Source organism: Oryctolagus cuniculus, chromosome 6, assembly GCF_964237555.1.
Source record: "Oryctolagus cuniculus chromosome 6, mOryCun1.1, whole genome shotgun sequence".
Lineage (NCBI taxonomy): Eukaryota > Metazoa > Chordata > Mammalia > Lagomorpha > Leporidae > Oryctolagus > Oryctolagus cuniculus.
The window spans coordinates 78,330,291-78,344,244 of record NC_091437.1 but is presented as its reverse complement, the minus strand read 5'-3'; the positions used below and the strand labels follow the sequence as shown (position 1 = coordinate 78,344,244).

General features: G+C 40.2%; 1 pseudogene; it reads left to right on the top strand.

The window, feature by feature from the left end:
• Positions 1-11,180: 11,180 nt before the first annotated feature.
• On the top strand, positions 11,181-13,188 carry LOC127490711 (serine/threonine-protein phosphatase 4 regulatory subunit 2-like; annotated as a pseudogene).
• The last annotated feature ends 766 nt before the right edge of the window (positions 13,189-13,954 follow it).

Here is a 13,954-nt window from a genome sequence, read left to right as displayed (position 1 = left end):
TGAACAGTTCATTTCCTGCAGACCAGTGAGATCAAACCTAGTATCTGTGGTAATAATGATTATGACATATATATTCACACTGGAAAGGAGCCTGTCAGTGTTATTTGAAGCCAAAAGGATAGTGAGGTACATAAGGAAGATCAGCAAGAGTAAGCTGAATAGAAATCTTTCATGGAAACCTATCTACCAACTAAACAGCAGAGGCAATTAAGCTACTTAGAGGGTATTTTAGTTCTTACAAGCTATGAGAGTGTAGCTTGAAAAATTATCTCTTGAATTAGTAATGTGCACAGAATTGATAGTTACCATAGAAATCACATTTGGTACTATTAACACTGCTAATTATGTTGCATCTCCCTTAATGTGCTTCAAAATTATTAATATTTCTGAGCAGCTACATAAATCTGTGTTACTTCATAACATAAGCTTGTGTCTCTTTTCTGTTTCTCTGATGAAGTAAATTCTCTGAAGACATTCAGTTTATGAATTTAAACAGACATAAAACAAAACCAAGCAAATTCATGTTTTCTGGTAGGAAATATCAGAATGGAATTCCATTACTTGTGCTCCATTTTTTCATAGTTCTATATTTCTTCTTATCTCTCTGGAGAATCCTTGAAGCTGTCTTCCCATTTGTCTGTTCATCATTCCTTTCTTTATCTATCCACCCATTTGGACATCGATCTACCCATTTACCCTTTAACTGATTACATGAATTAAGCACTGATTACAGACAAGGCTTTGTGCTATCTAGCACAAAAGGGCGCTAAAGGGATTATGAAAATAAATTATCCAATATATTTCTTATAGCCAAGTTGTAATCTAGTAAGAAGAGGTGAACACATACATGCATTATGCATGTAAGAAAGTTTTTGATAAACATTAGGCAGATATGTTTGTAAAAATGGTATTGAAATGAAGATCTCTCTTTTGGATAGAGGCTGGCATTTCCACCTGGATGTTTCATGCTCAATAGACAGTCAAAACTGTCTGTTTTTCCAAACCAAATCCACTAATTTCCTTTCTACCTGCTGCCATACTCATCCATAATCTATATTCCTGTTCTCAGTTAGCAGTTTCACCTGCTGCTCACTTAAATTATAAACTAGAAATAATTGAGTCATCTTTGATTTGTATTTCACCTCCGCTTGGATTAATCACCAAATCACCAAGTGTCAAATACTTCATTCTCTAAATATTTCTTGTATTTATTCCTGTTTCTCCACACTTGGTATAGCTGTCTTAGTAGAAACCACTATGAGTTCCCATTAAATTATTACAACAGTTTATTAACTGGTGCTCATATTCTTGGCTGTGCCTTGCAAATCCTTCCAAATGACAGTAAGAACTATAGCTAAAAGAAAATCTGAAGTCCTTGGATCAAACCTCTTCAATGGTTTCCTACAAGCCACCCCTTCCTTTGCACGCGTACAAGGCTATTTTTTTTTTTAAAGATTTACTTATTTATTTTGAAAGTCAGAGTTATATATAGAGAGAAAGATAGGGAAAAAGGGAGGGAGGGAGGGAAAGAGGGAGAGCAAGAGAAAGAGAGAGAAAATGAGAGAGATCTGCCATCCATTGGTTCACTTCCCAGATGGCCACAATGGCCAGTGCTGGGCCAGACTGAAGCCAGGAGCCAGAAGCTTCACCCAGGTCTCCCACCTGGGTGGCAGGGCTAAGTGCTTGGACCATCTTCCACTGCTTTTCCCAGGCCATTCCCAGGGAGCTGGGTTGGAAGTGGAGCAGCTGGAACATGAACCTGAACCCAAATGAGATGCGGACATTGCAGGCAGTGGCTTAATGTGCAACGATACAATACTAGCTCCTGCAAGGATAATCTTGACATATCTTCTGAATCTCTCTCTACCCTTATTTCCTTACAGTTAAGCTTTTGGATTTCTTAATTAACAACAGTTCTTCTGACACATCTGCGGTTTCTAGATTCTCTGTCTTGTATGCCTTCCTCAAATATTATTTGTAGCATGGCTTCACCTTTCTATGTCCTGTATAACCTTTAAGTCTCAATTCGAGAGTTACCTTCTGTAGGAAGCCTTCCCTATCCATACAAAACCAAAGGAATAGTAACACTTTCTATATGCTTCCATTTTCTGCTGTATATGTTCCTATCATGTCCTCAGAAGGTATTTGAATGGTTTTCTTGGAAACTTTTGGGCAGACATGGCACAGGAAAATAGATTATAGAGTCTCTGTCACTACAGTCAAAAACTGTAAAAAAATAAACTTCAAATGCTCAGATTCCATAAACTACTTTTCCATCTGACCCCAAATTTGCCAGCAGAAGTAAAACAACTAGAGGCACAAAAACTGATGACTTTCGTGTCAAAGAGTGGTGAACAAGGGAAGAAAGGAGAGCCTGGAAAAGAAAAGAGTGATTGTCAAGCTCTTTCAACTGGGAAGCCACAGCATACAAGCATTCTTCATAATATGCAGGAGAAGGATGACTGATGGGAATGAACGCTTTGTGCACTGAAGATGGTAGGTATGGGGGAGAAGAAACACAGATGGAACCCAAGCTAGGACAGTGTCTCAGATCACAGATTTTGAAGTCCTTGCTATGCCTTCCCATCCACTCTCCTGCATCCCCAGGTTAGAGAGAAATGCATTAGAGATTTCCAGGCATCAAAGTATAATGTGGAAAGAATCCTCCTACACTACCTTCTAGCACTGCAGAATCTGGTCAGACTTGCCCAGGCATGAGCACTGTACAGCAAACTTAGCATGGATGAAAACGCACCAGGAAAATCAAGGGGTAGCATATCTAGCCTGTCTGGAAAGACCAGGAACAAGGAGCAACTCCCCTCTGGTAATTTGCACTCTAGAAAACTAGAAAGGGGTGGATGTCTGGTCTAGTGGTTAAGATGCAATTTGGGATGCCCTCATCCCATATCAGAGTACCTGGGTTAAGTCCTGCCTCTACTCCCAATTCCAGTTTGTGTTAATGCACACCCTAGAAGGCAGCAGTGGTAGCTCTAGGAGGTGGGTCCTTGTCACCCACATGGAAGACATGGATTGTATTCCCAATTCCTGGCATCAGATACTGCATTTAGGGAGTGAAATAGCAGTTGTGAGCTTATTCTGTCTATCTGTCTATCTCATTCTCACTCTCAACTCAACAATAAAACTAGGAAAAACACAAAATCTAAAGCAAGGCGTTGAAGAAAAGCTGATGAAACTGTGTTGACTATCATAAGGCTAAAGAAACAGCGTAAGAAGCCAAGCATTATTGCAGAGCTACCACCCTTATCAAGAAGAGTCCAAAGGAGACTAGGCATGGTCGAAAACAAAATGACAAAGAATTGGCTTAAGCCAATCAAAGTGAATCCAGAAAAAAGTGTTGATCAGGTGAACTCAGGTAGAGCAAAAATAATTGATACAGAAGAAGAGGTAGGGTGGGAAATTTGCCTATGGGTTAAGACTGGTTGAGATGCTTGCCTCCCACATTGAAATACTTTGGTTCAATGCCGGGCCCAGCCTCTGACTTCAGCCTTCTGTTTATGCAGACCCTGGAAGGCAGCCCTGACAACTCAAGTAATTGAATTCATGCCACTCATATGTGAGAGCCTGGATTGAGTTCTTGGCTGGCAGCTTTGGCCTGGATTAGTCCTGGCTGTTTCAGACATTTGGGGAGTGAACCAGTAGACAGGGTATCTCTTTCTGTCTGGGTCTCTATGTCTCTGTTTCAAATAAATTATTAATTTGTTTTTAAAAAAGAAGAAAAGTTAAGCCAATTACACGATAGGATCCTACAAGAGCAGAGTTCACCAAATGGTCAGAAAAAGAGCATATGAGTATAAAATACAATAAAATTTTCAAATGAAAAGCTATCAGTGTAGGTCCAAAATATACCCCATACTCGAGAAAAATAAAGAATTACTGACTCAGAGTCCAATCCTCATGAAGTTATTTACCTTGCTGACAATGAGGACATCTTAAGGTATTCAGGCAGAAGCAGCAGAAGCTGTCATCAGATTCCTCACTGCCACATCCAAGGCCAGAACACAAGGGACAGTTTCCACAGGTTTCTATGGTAATGTCTGAAATTTATACCCATCAAATCTGTTGCTCAGTGGCAGCATGACCAATCTGAGGCCCTAAATCGGAGTGGGATTGAGTATTTGAACTGAGGCTTGGCAGAAAGCTGGCCTCTTTCTGTGCTCCTCAGTTACCTCCTCTCAAGAGATGAGCCCCAGCCACTCATGCTTCCTTACTGCATCTATCCTTGACGTTCCTTCCCACCTTTGGGATTTGCGCGTGCTGTTTACTTATGAACCCTTATCCAGATTCTGCTTTCTTCTTACCATCTCCACATACAGACTGTCCCTGCCACCTGCTACTCGCCCCCTCCTACCTTGTGCAGCATCCCAATCACGTTCTTTAAATGTTTGCTTCTTACAATCTCCCTCTTGTGGGGTAAAGCCCCATGAGATTAGGTGGCTTGCTTTCTGCACTCTTGGTGCTTAGAGCAATATCTGGCGTAGTTGTGAATTGAAGGGAAGAAGGAAGGAGAAAGGGAGGGAGGCTGAAAGGGACTCCTAAGCTCAGCTTTCACTGATGAGTGTATTGTTAGATGGACTCAATTTCATCATGTGTGGACCAAAACGAGAAGAGGAGGATGCATCTGAAAACTAGGTCCCAGTCTCATCAGAAAGACACCTCACCAGTTACTGACCCTTATTTGTACCATGATGATCCTGCCATCTTTGGAGTTTGTGATAAGCACCAGGCACTCTTCACCATGCAAGGATTCAAAACTCTGGGTCCTTGCATAACTGTAGCTCCTCTGAATGGGCACCAACCAAAGACCACAAGGAGCAGCTCATTTTCTGGGTGGCTTGGGCGCTGAGGAAACTAACCTTGGACCAAATTATTATGTGAGGATTCTAATGTTTGAACTATAGATATTTTTGTCCAAAAAGGCTCCTTGGTAGCTGTTGTGCTTTTTAAAAATACATGTTTTCCGGCTGGCGCTGCAGCTCACTAGGCTAATCCTCCACCTTGCGGCGCTGGCACACCGGGTTCTAGTCCCAGTTGGGATGCCAGATTCTGTCCCGGTTGCCCCTCTTCCAGGCCAGCTCTCTGCTGTGGCCAGGGAGTGCAGTGGAGGATGGCCCAAGTCCTTGGGCCCTGCACCCATGGGAGACCAGGATAAGTACCTGGCTCCTGCCATCAGATCAGCGCAGTACGCCGGTCGCAGCGTGCCGGCTGTGGCGGCCATTGGAGGGTGAACCAATGGCAAAGGAAGACCTTTCTCTCTGTCTCTCTCTCTCACTGTCCACTCTGCCTGTTAAAAAAAAAATACATGTTTTCTGTTATGTGGCTTTTCTCTTAGAAATATGCAATTTCTCTTAGAATATGCATGAATAATAATTCTCATTATTCATGGCTATTGTATTCCAAAAATGTCACTGAAAACCCTGAACCAGTGAATACGGAAACATTGTTCCTAGAGAAAATAACAGTGGTAAGCCCTTACCAGTCTCTGGTCAAAACATGTTTTTTGTCAGTTGATTAATACATAAACTTGCTTTATGTGCGGTTCTATTTAAAAACATCTTATTTACCATACTTTGTTGATACATTGTTGATCTACTAACATTGAACTCATGGCCATCAGCCTTGTAATGCATGTCCAAAGGCAGCTTAGATCTAATGTGTGTTTTTCCCTTTAAAGAACCTTGCAGTCTTCTTGCTCTAAGGGACACTGGACAACACTTTTGCATTTTCCTTGGTGAGCTATTTCAGACAGTGGTGTGACCAATCCAAAGTACCAAAGTGCAAAAGCATGGCACGAAGTAGAATGTGGAAAGGGCATTTGTTTACTGAAATAAGAAGGCAGAGCCTGGCCTTGCTTGAATTCAGCTGGGAAGTGTTTTTGGTGTCTCAAATTTTTTGCATCTCTGATCAGGCATTGTCACATAGTGAATTAAACCACCACTTGAGATGCCTGCTTGGATTTGAGTCAACCTGAGAGGCAGCAGGCGATGGCTCAAGTACTTGGGTCCCTGACATCCATAAAGGAGACTTGGGTGGCATTCCTGTCTCAAGGCTTCAGTGTGGCCCAGATCTGGCTATTGCAGGCATTTGGGGAGTACACCAACAAACAGAAGATCTTTCTCTCTGGTATTATTTCAAATACATAAGTAAACTTTTAAAAAAAGTTTTTTCCCCTATGTATATGTCTGTAAGACCATTTAAGCACTAAGTTATGGATTTAAGAGCCACAAATATAGCCATACATCACTTATGACTATATTCTGAGAAATACCCTATTAGACGATTTTGTCATATGAACATTGTAGAGTGTACTCAACACAAACTAAGATGACTACAATGTCACTAGGCAGCATACTCTCATGGGATCATTGTTGTTTTGCATTCTATTGTTGACTGAAGTGTTATTATGCTGTGCATGACTGAATTGCAGTAGCTGAATTCACAAACGTAGAATCAACAAATCAACTGTATTTTCTTAACTTTTAAGATGTGAGTGAGTTTTTGTGGTGAATCTCAGTGAAGTTAAGTAATCCAAAGCCATCAAAATTAGACTACAACTCAATTGTTGTTATCATAAGCCCCTGATTATGATTCAGAGTCTTACAAAGTTCTGGAGCATTTTAAGTTCACAATGAAAGCAATATTTGATTCATTGTTTAGTAAATATTTTCACTGAATAATTACAAGCTTTCTACCATTCTAGAGGCTTATAACATTGAAACGTTTATAAGGTAGATATACAAATTTTTTAGTCACTGTCATGAACATATACTATTTGATCCTCCTGCCTACCTGAAAAGTCATTGGGACCCTAGCACCTAACTTCTGGGAACTGACTCATCAATAGGATGGGTAGGAGGCCTGAGAGCAAGGTCAACTCTCTAGATTCTGGGTGAGATCAGTTAAGGGGAGTGTGGGATTCCAGCCTAAGAAAAACTGGTTTGAGATCAAGGCAGAGGCCTGGAGCTCAGCTACATTATGAAATAAAAACCAGAAAACCGGATTTTGTTTTTATGACCCATCATGTAGGCTCCTTAACCATTCACCAGAATTGTGATCCCAGAGCTGCAGGTGGACCAGTTGGTCCAGGTAATCCAGCCCAATAGCGAGGTGAAACAGATGCCTATAGGATGTAGGGAGGATTCTGAAGGTAAACAGTAAGCTAAGCAAAGGAAAGGATGGTGTGGTTGACTAGATGTGTATGTAATAAGTTCATGTCATCCTACAGAGTTATGTTTTTTTTTTTTCACTTTATACGTATTTAATTAAGCATAAAACAAAACAGAAAAAAAGATAAAGTGTCACCATCACTTTGTTTACAGGGAAGAGTCAGGAAATGAAACAAATTACCAGGAAAACATTTTAAGATTATCCCAAAGTAGGCAGGTTACATAATGTTAACATTCAGATGCCAAAATTAAGTATTATTTTACTTAATCTACAAATGAAAAGAAGAATCAAAAGTTCATCCTGTTTAGTATAAGAAATTTTACATTAAATATATAGCGCTTTGTTTCTCAGACAACTTAGAGAAGAAAGATGTTTCTGTTACGCGATGACTAGAAAGTGTCAAATACAACCAAGCAGCTATGCTATAGCTCAGAAAGTACTATTAACCTCTTTTGGGCTAGTGCACATTTTTCAGTTTAATACAGAACTACATTTTGAGTTTTAGGAAGGCAGCAATAATTATATTTTTGCTTTTGTTCTAGAGCTTAACATAGTTAAAGCAACAGTTGAAGCATATTAGTGAAGGTAGTTAAAATTTAATGACAATCATCATGATCTCTTGCAACCTACATAAACTGAGGCTGGCGCTGCGGCTCACTAGGCTAATCCTCCGCCTTGCGGTGCTGGCACACCAGGTTCTAGTCATAGTCTTCTCTCCAAAAGCCTATTTGAGCACCTTGTGAGATTTATCGGAGCTCCAGCCTGCACAGTTTTCACCATTGATCTGGAGTACCTAGTCGCCAAATCTCAATAAGGAATATTGAGGAATATCCCATCAGGCTTCTGTGGCATTCATGCCCTCATTCTGGCTCTAACTATTCATCATTTAAAGGATGTCCTTCTGATGGTCACATTGGCTTCCCATGGAGTGTGATTACAAGGTGAGTGTGCCCAGCAAGGGCTGCTCCTCCACATGACCCAGAATTGCTAAAGCTGTCCTGGGTTCTGCACTTTAATCTCTGTGGGCCCAGTTAACATAGTTTTCTCCTGAGTGTGCTGGCCAGCCAGATTCTCAAGGCCAGAAGCCCTCCAATAGGCATTGTAAGGTTACCTGCCACTCAGTGGCTTCCCTGGAGCAAGTAGTGTTGACCCATGATGGTGTGGCTCCCTTGGCACAATGGAGCATAGATGTGAGACTCTTTCTGGTGCAGATAAGAAAGCCAAATTGTTTGGAGACTGTGGGACTTGTCCAAGCTGACATCGATAGTAATTGTCTGAGCTGGGACTCATTCATAATACTGCATCTATTAATGGGCTGAATTGTGTACCCTTTAAATTAATTTGTTGAAGTTCTAAAGACCAGTGTTTTCTGTGTGACTGAATTTAGATATACAACCCTTTAAGGCTGTGGCATAGTAGGCTAAGCTTCCTCCTGTAGTGCTGGCATTGCATGTGGACATCCGTTTGTGTCCCAGCTACTCATATTCCAATCCAGATCTTGGCTTATGGCCTGGGAAAGTAGTAGAAGATGGCCCAAGTGCTTAGACCATTGTACCCACATGGGAGACCTGGAAGAATCCTGGCTTCAGATTGACCCAGCTCTGGCCACTGCAGCTATCTGGGCAGTGAGCCAGTGGATGGAAGAGCTTTCTCTCTGTCTCTCCCTCACTCTGCAACTTTACTCTCAAATAAATAAATAATAAATAAAATCTTAGAAGAGGGCTCTTTAAGAGGGAAGTACAGTAAAATGAGGCTATTACAGTAGCTTTAATCCATAAGGACTGGTGTCCTTATAAGAAGAGATTACAACAAAGACACAATCAGGAAGACCATATGAATTCACAGGGAGAAGATAGCCATCTACAAACGAAGGAGAGGCCTCAGGAAAAGCCAAAACTATCAACACCTTGTTCTTGAACACTCAGACTCCAAAACTGTAATCAAATAAATCTGTGTTGTTTAACCCACTTGGTCTGTGGTGATTTGTTACGACAGCCCTAGCAAACTAAGATAGCATCAGACTTCCAAAGGTGATTTTCAGCCAAAGGAAATAAAAATTGAATAAGATTACATTTGCTATTTCAGTAGCATCAATGTCATTCACCAATATGACAGAATAAATGTGAATATTGAGAACACTTGCAGAGCCATTTGAGGTACTATGCCTTGAGATGACAAGGAATAATGAGGTGATGCCAGTTACTCTTCAAGCAATAACAATACTTCCAGATAGTCAAGGAACTGAAATATTTTTTGAGTGAGAAAGAAGGGAAATGACATAGATGGATGTAATCTTGTATTTGAAGCATTTGTCAAAATCAGTCCTTCTAGTAAATTGAACTTTAGAATATGGTGTTATAATAATGGCGGTTTCTTAAAATGTGATTTATCTCAGTTGTATAGTAGGAAAAACTTTTTTTAAAAGATTATTTATTTGTAAGAGTTACAGAGAGAGAAGGAGGGAGGGAAGGAAAGAAGGAGGGGGAAAGAGAGAGAGAGAGAGAATCCTCCATTTGTAGTTTCATTCCCCAAATGGCCACAACGATCAGAGCTGGGGAGCTGGGCCAATCCAAAGCCAGGAGGCAGGAGCTTCTTCCAGGTTTCCCACATGGGTGCAGAGGCCCAAGCATCTTCTGCTGCTTTCTCAGGTGCATTAGCAGAGATTTGGGTTAGAAGTGGAGCTGCTGATACTGGAACCAGTGCCCATATGAAATTCCAGTGCTGCAAGTGGTGGTCTTACCTGCTAAGCCACAGTGCCAGTCCCAATAATCGTGTTTTAACAGTACATATGCAAAAAAATGCTTGCACTTGAAATTGTGCTCTATTTTGATAACTTTCAGATTTATTAGTTTGAGTCTTGATAAATCAGAAGTCCTAAAATCACATAAATTTGCTCACTTCCCATTCGCTCTTCAGCAAATTTACCAAGACCCAAAGGATGCAGGTAAAGCAATGGCCTTCACTGTCTCTAATCTGTGACCCCTCACATGGTGGAAATGCTTGGTGGGATTTCAGAATTTTAGGAAATGTGATACTTTATTGTCAGAAATTTTTAGAGAAGAAATCTGAATAGAGCAAAATAAGTCAGGAAAGTAAATGAAATCATCCAACCAGGTTTTAAAGGAAAAGGATTGAAAAAACTGGCTTTTCAGGTATCATACCCATCCTTACATCCTAGAAACAAATCATTGGTTGTTTTCAGGATTTCAGATTGCAATTAATAACAGCCTAACACTAAGGATAGTTTATTAGGCAGGAATTTATCTGACTTTAAAGCAAACCTTTAGTTGGTTATTTATTCAAATATATGGCTGAATCGCCATATCTGAATGGATTAATAAAGTAATTAGCAAACTCTAGCATAATATACTATAACCCCTACTCCAACATAGCAACTTCCTTTCTTGTTTCTGCTATATTTCCATGTCCCTATTAAACCCTCATAACATGAATTTCTGCAAAATAAAAATATTATCTTTTATAATTAAAATCCTTTAAAATTTCTCCACACTCTCTCGTACATGGATAGTGTATGTCAAGATGTTGATAAACAGCTCATGAAAAACATGAGATATGCTGGCCTAACAAAGATGAACAATATCTCTTCCCATAGGAATTCTCAGTCTTTAATTTGTTATTGTGCCCCATGGGTCTAAAGGTAAATATACTGTACAGAGTTTCCCAAATATTTCGTCTGAAATCCCTCTATCATGGAGAACCTGTGAACATATCAAAGGTCCCACCTAAAAGTAGACTGTTCTGCAAGATCCAGCAGGGTCTTCATACCCTTCAAATCCTGTCCACTTTCCAAGCTCATGATCTGTCTGCCTTGTGTTCTACAGTTCTGCCAAGATTCTGTAATTCCTTGGATGCACTGTGATTTCTCTACAGAGAAATGGAAAGATGTCCATTTTAAATTTCTTCGAATTTTAAACTTCCACTTTAAAATAGCATTTTAAGAATATCATTTAAGGGGCCAGCGCCATGGCTGGCAATGGCTCGGGAACATTTTGAGAAGAGGAGTAAAAAGGAAGTTTGTCCTGTCCTGGATCAGTTTCTTTGTCATGTAGCCAAGACTGGAGAAACAATGATTCAGTGGTCCCAATTTAAAGGCTATTTTATTTTCAAATTGGAGAAAGTGATGGATGATTTAAGAATTTTAGCTCCTGAATCAAGAGGTCTTCTGAATCCTAATGTCAAGTATATTCCCTTTGATGAAATGAAGGAAAGAATACTGAAAATTGTTACTGGATTTAATGGGAGAAGATGGATTATAGCTACTCTCCAGAACTGGTTACAGTTTCTTAGTTTCCCTTTTACTATTCAGCTACTATGTGAATTGCTAACAGATTCAAGAAGAAGCAATACAGGAACAGACAAATTTCTCAGAGGAGTAGAAAAGAATGTGATGGCTGTTAGCTGTGGTTATCCTTCAGAGGAAACCAATTCTAATAGTTTACATAGAAGGAATGGTGTTATGTTTCCTGGAAATTCACCAAGCTATACTGAGAGGTCTAATATAAATGGGCATGGGACTCCCCGGCCAGTTAATAGAGCAAAGGTTTTTTTGTCAGTTCCAATGACAACAAATGGTTTGCCTGAGAGCCCAGACAGTAAAGAGTCAAACTTACAGCAAAATGAAGAGAAAAGCCACAATGACTCTCAGGCATCTGAATTAGAAGTCTCCTTAGTGAGCCTCATTAAAAATAAACATCCAGGCAAACTGTTGAAATCTTTACTTAATGCATACTAAACTGATCCTCTGTAAAAAAAAAAAAAAAAAAAAAAAAAAGAAATTATCAATTCCCAACTTGACTCTCACTGGGATTAAACATGACAATAGGTCTGATCTGATTTCATCATCATTTAAAAAAAATCATCTATTATTTTTCACTTTATGTTTCTGTGTGGGAGCAAACTGTTGAAATCCTTACTTAATGTATACTAAGCTGATCTTCTGTATATTAAGATACTCGAAAATGAATCTTGATGTGAATGGAAGGGGAGAGGGAGTGGGAAAGGGGAGGGTTGTTGGTGGGAGGGACGGTATGGGGGGGAAGCCATTGTAATCCATAAGTTGTACTTTGGAAATTTATATTCATTAAATAAAAGTTAAAAAAAAATAAACATCCAGATGAAAACGCTGTAGAAGCCAAGGGCCACGAAGTGAGAAGACTCAGGTTTGACAAAGAAGGGGAAGTGAGAGAGGCGGCCGGTCAGACAGCTCCCAGTGAGGGCTCGCAGTGAGAGTTTCTGGGCGCAGAAACAGAAGCCATGTCTTCACCTCAGGGTAAAGACAAAGAAAGCCACACTGCCAGGCAGCACTGTGCATAAGAGGAGGAAGAAGAGGAAGAAGAGGAAGACGAGTCTTTTACAGCATCAAGAGAAACGATCCCAGGAAGAAACAATCAAGAAAAAGGATCTGATGATGCCTTAACTGTGAGTGAGGAGACTTCTGAGGAAAATGATCAAATGGAGGATGCCGATGTGTCTCAAGCTAGGAAAGATTTACATTCTTGTCTGGCACCACGGCTCACTTGGCTAATCCTCTGCCTGCGGCTATGGTATCCTGGGTTCTAGTCCCCATTGGGATGCCAGATTCTGTCCCAGTTGCTCCTCTTCCAGTCCAGCTCTCTGCTGTGGCCCAGGAAGGCAGTGGAGGATGGCCCAAGTGCTTGAGCCCTGTACTCGCCTGGGAGACCAGGAGGAAACAACTGGTTTCTGGCTTCGGATCAGTGCAGTGCACTGGCTGTGGTGGCCATTTGGGGAGTGAACCAATGGAAGGAAGACCTTTCTCTCTGTCTCTCTCTGTCTAACTCTGCCTGTCAAAAAATTTACATTTTGAAAGTAGTGAAACTACAGGCCCTGTGAATAGTGGTTCTAACTGCCATGAAACAAGAAGGATCCAGCTCCAGTGAAACTGGAGAGATTCTGTCAGAGTCATCCATGGAAAATGATGATGAAGCCTGAGAAGTCCCAAAGGAGCCAATGGAGCAGGACTGACTGTTTAGAAGCACACACATGCAGTACTTTACATACAGTTCCAGTTTTACAATGTATAATACTTTTATGTGATACAGTGGACCTGTAGTTTTACAAGAGAAACAGGTTGGAAAGTACTTTAAACCCTGAAAGAGTTGTACACGTAAGAACTATGAAGATCAGCTTCTCTGGGTCCAGCTTATCGCTCACTGTTTTTTTGGTCTGGTAAAATCAATGGTTTGTGTATAGATTTTTTTTTTTAAATTTAGGATTAAAATTTTTAACTGGAAGGTAATGATTATAATTTTTGAAAGCTTTTTTGAGATTATCACATTCAGTTTACACATATACATGAAAGCTTTTTGTCTTGTCTGACAGCTCTAGCAGCTTTCCTGTTTTGGTCATAGTTTCAATATTTTAATGTGAATTGTAGGGTTTCATGCTGGTTTCCAGATTTTATTGTTTGTGTGTAATGGAGCTTTAAGCCACACACACACACACACACACACACACACATTATTCTAAGGGGGCGAATGTTATATTTTTCTGTTTCTGTAAGAGATGAATACAGTGTGTACTTTTTCTATTGGTAATGATTGAGTTCACCTCTTTCAGAAGACATTTTCTTTCTCTTCTGAGTAATTCAAATAAAATCTGGCCCTTGTCAAACCCTGGAAATCTTGTCTGGTGAAATACCAGGTTAAACACATTCCAAGAGATCTGAAGTTCTTTTGTATATTTCTGAGGCACCTTAGAAAAAGACATGGTTATTTATGAGAAGATGTTC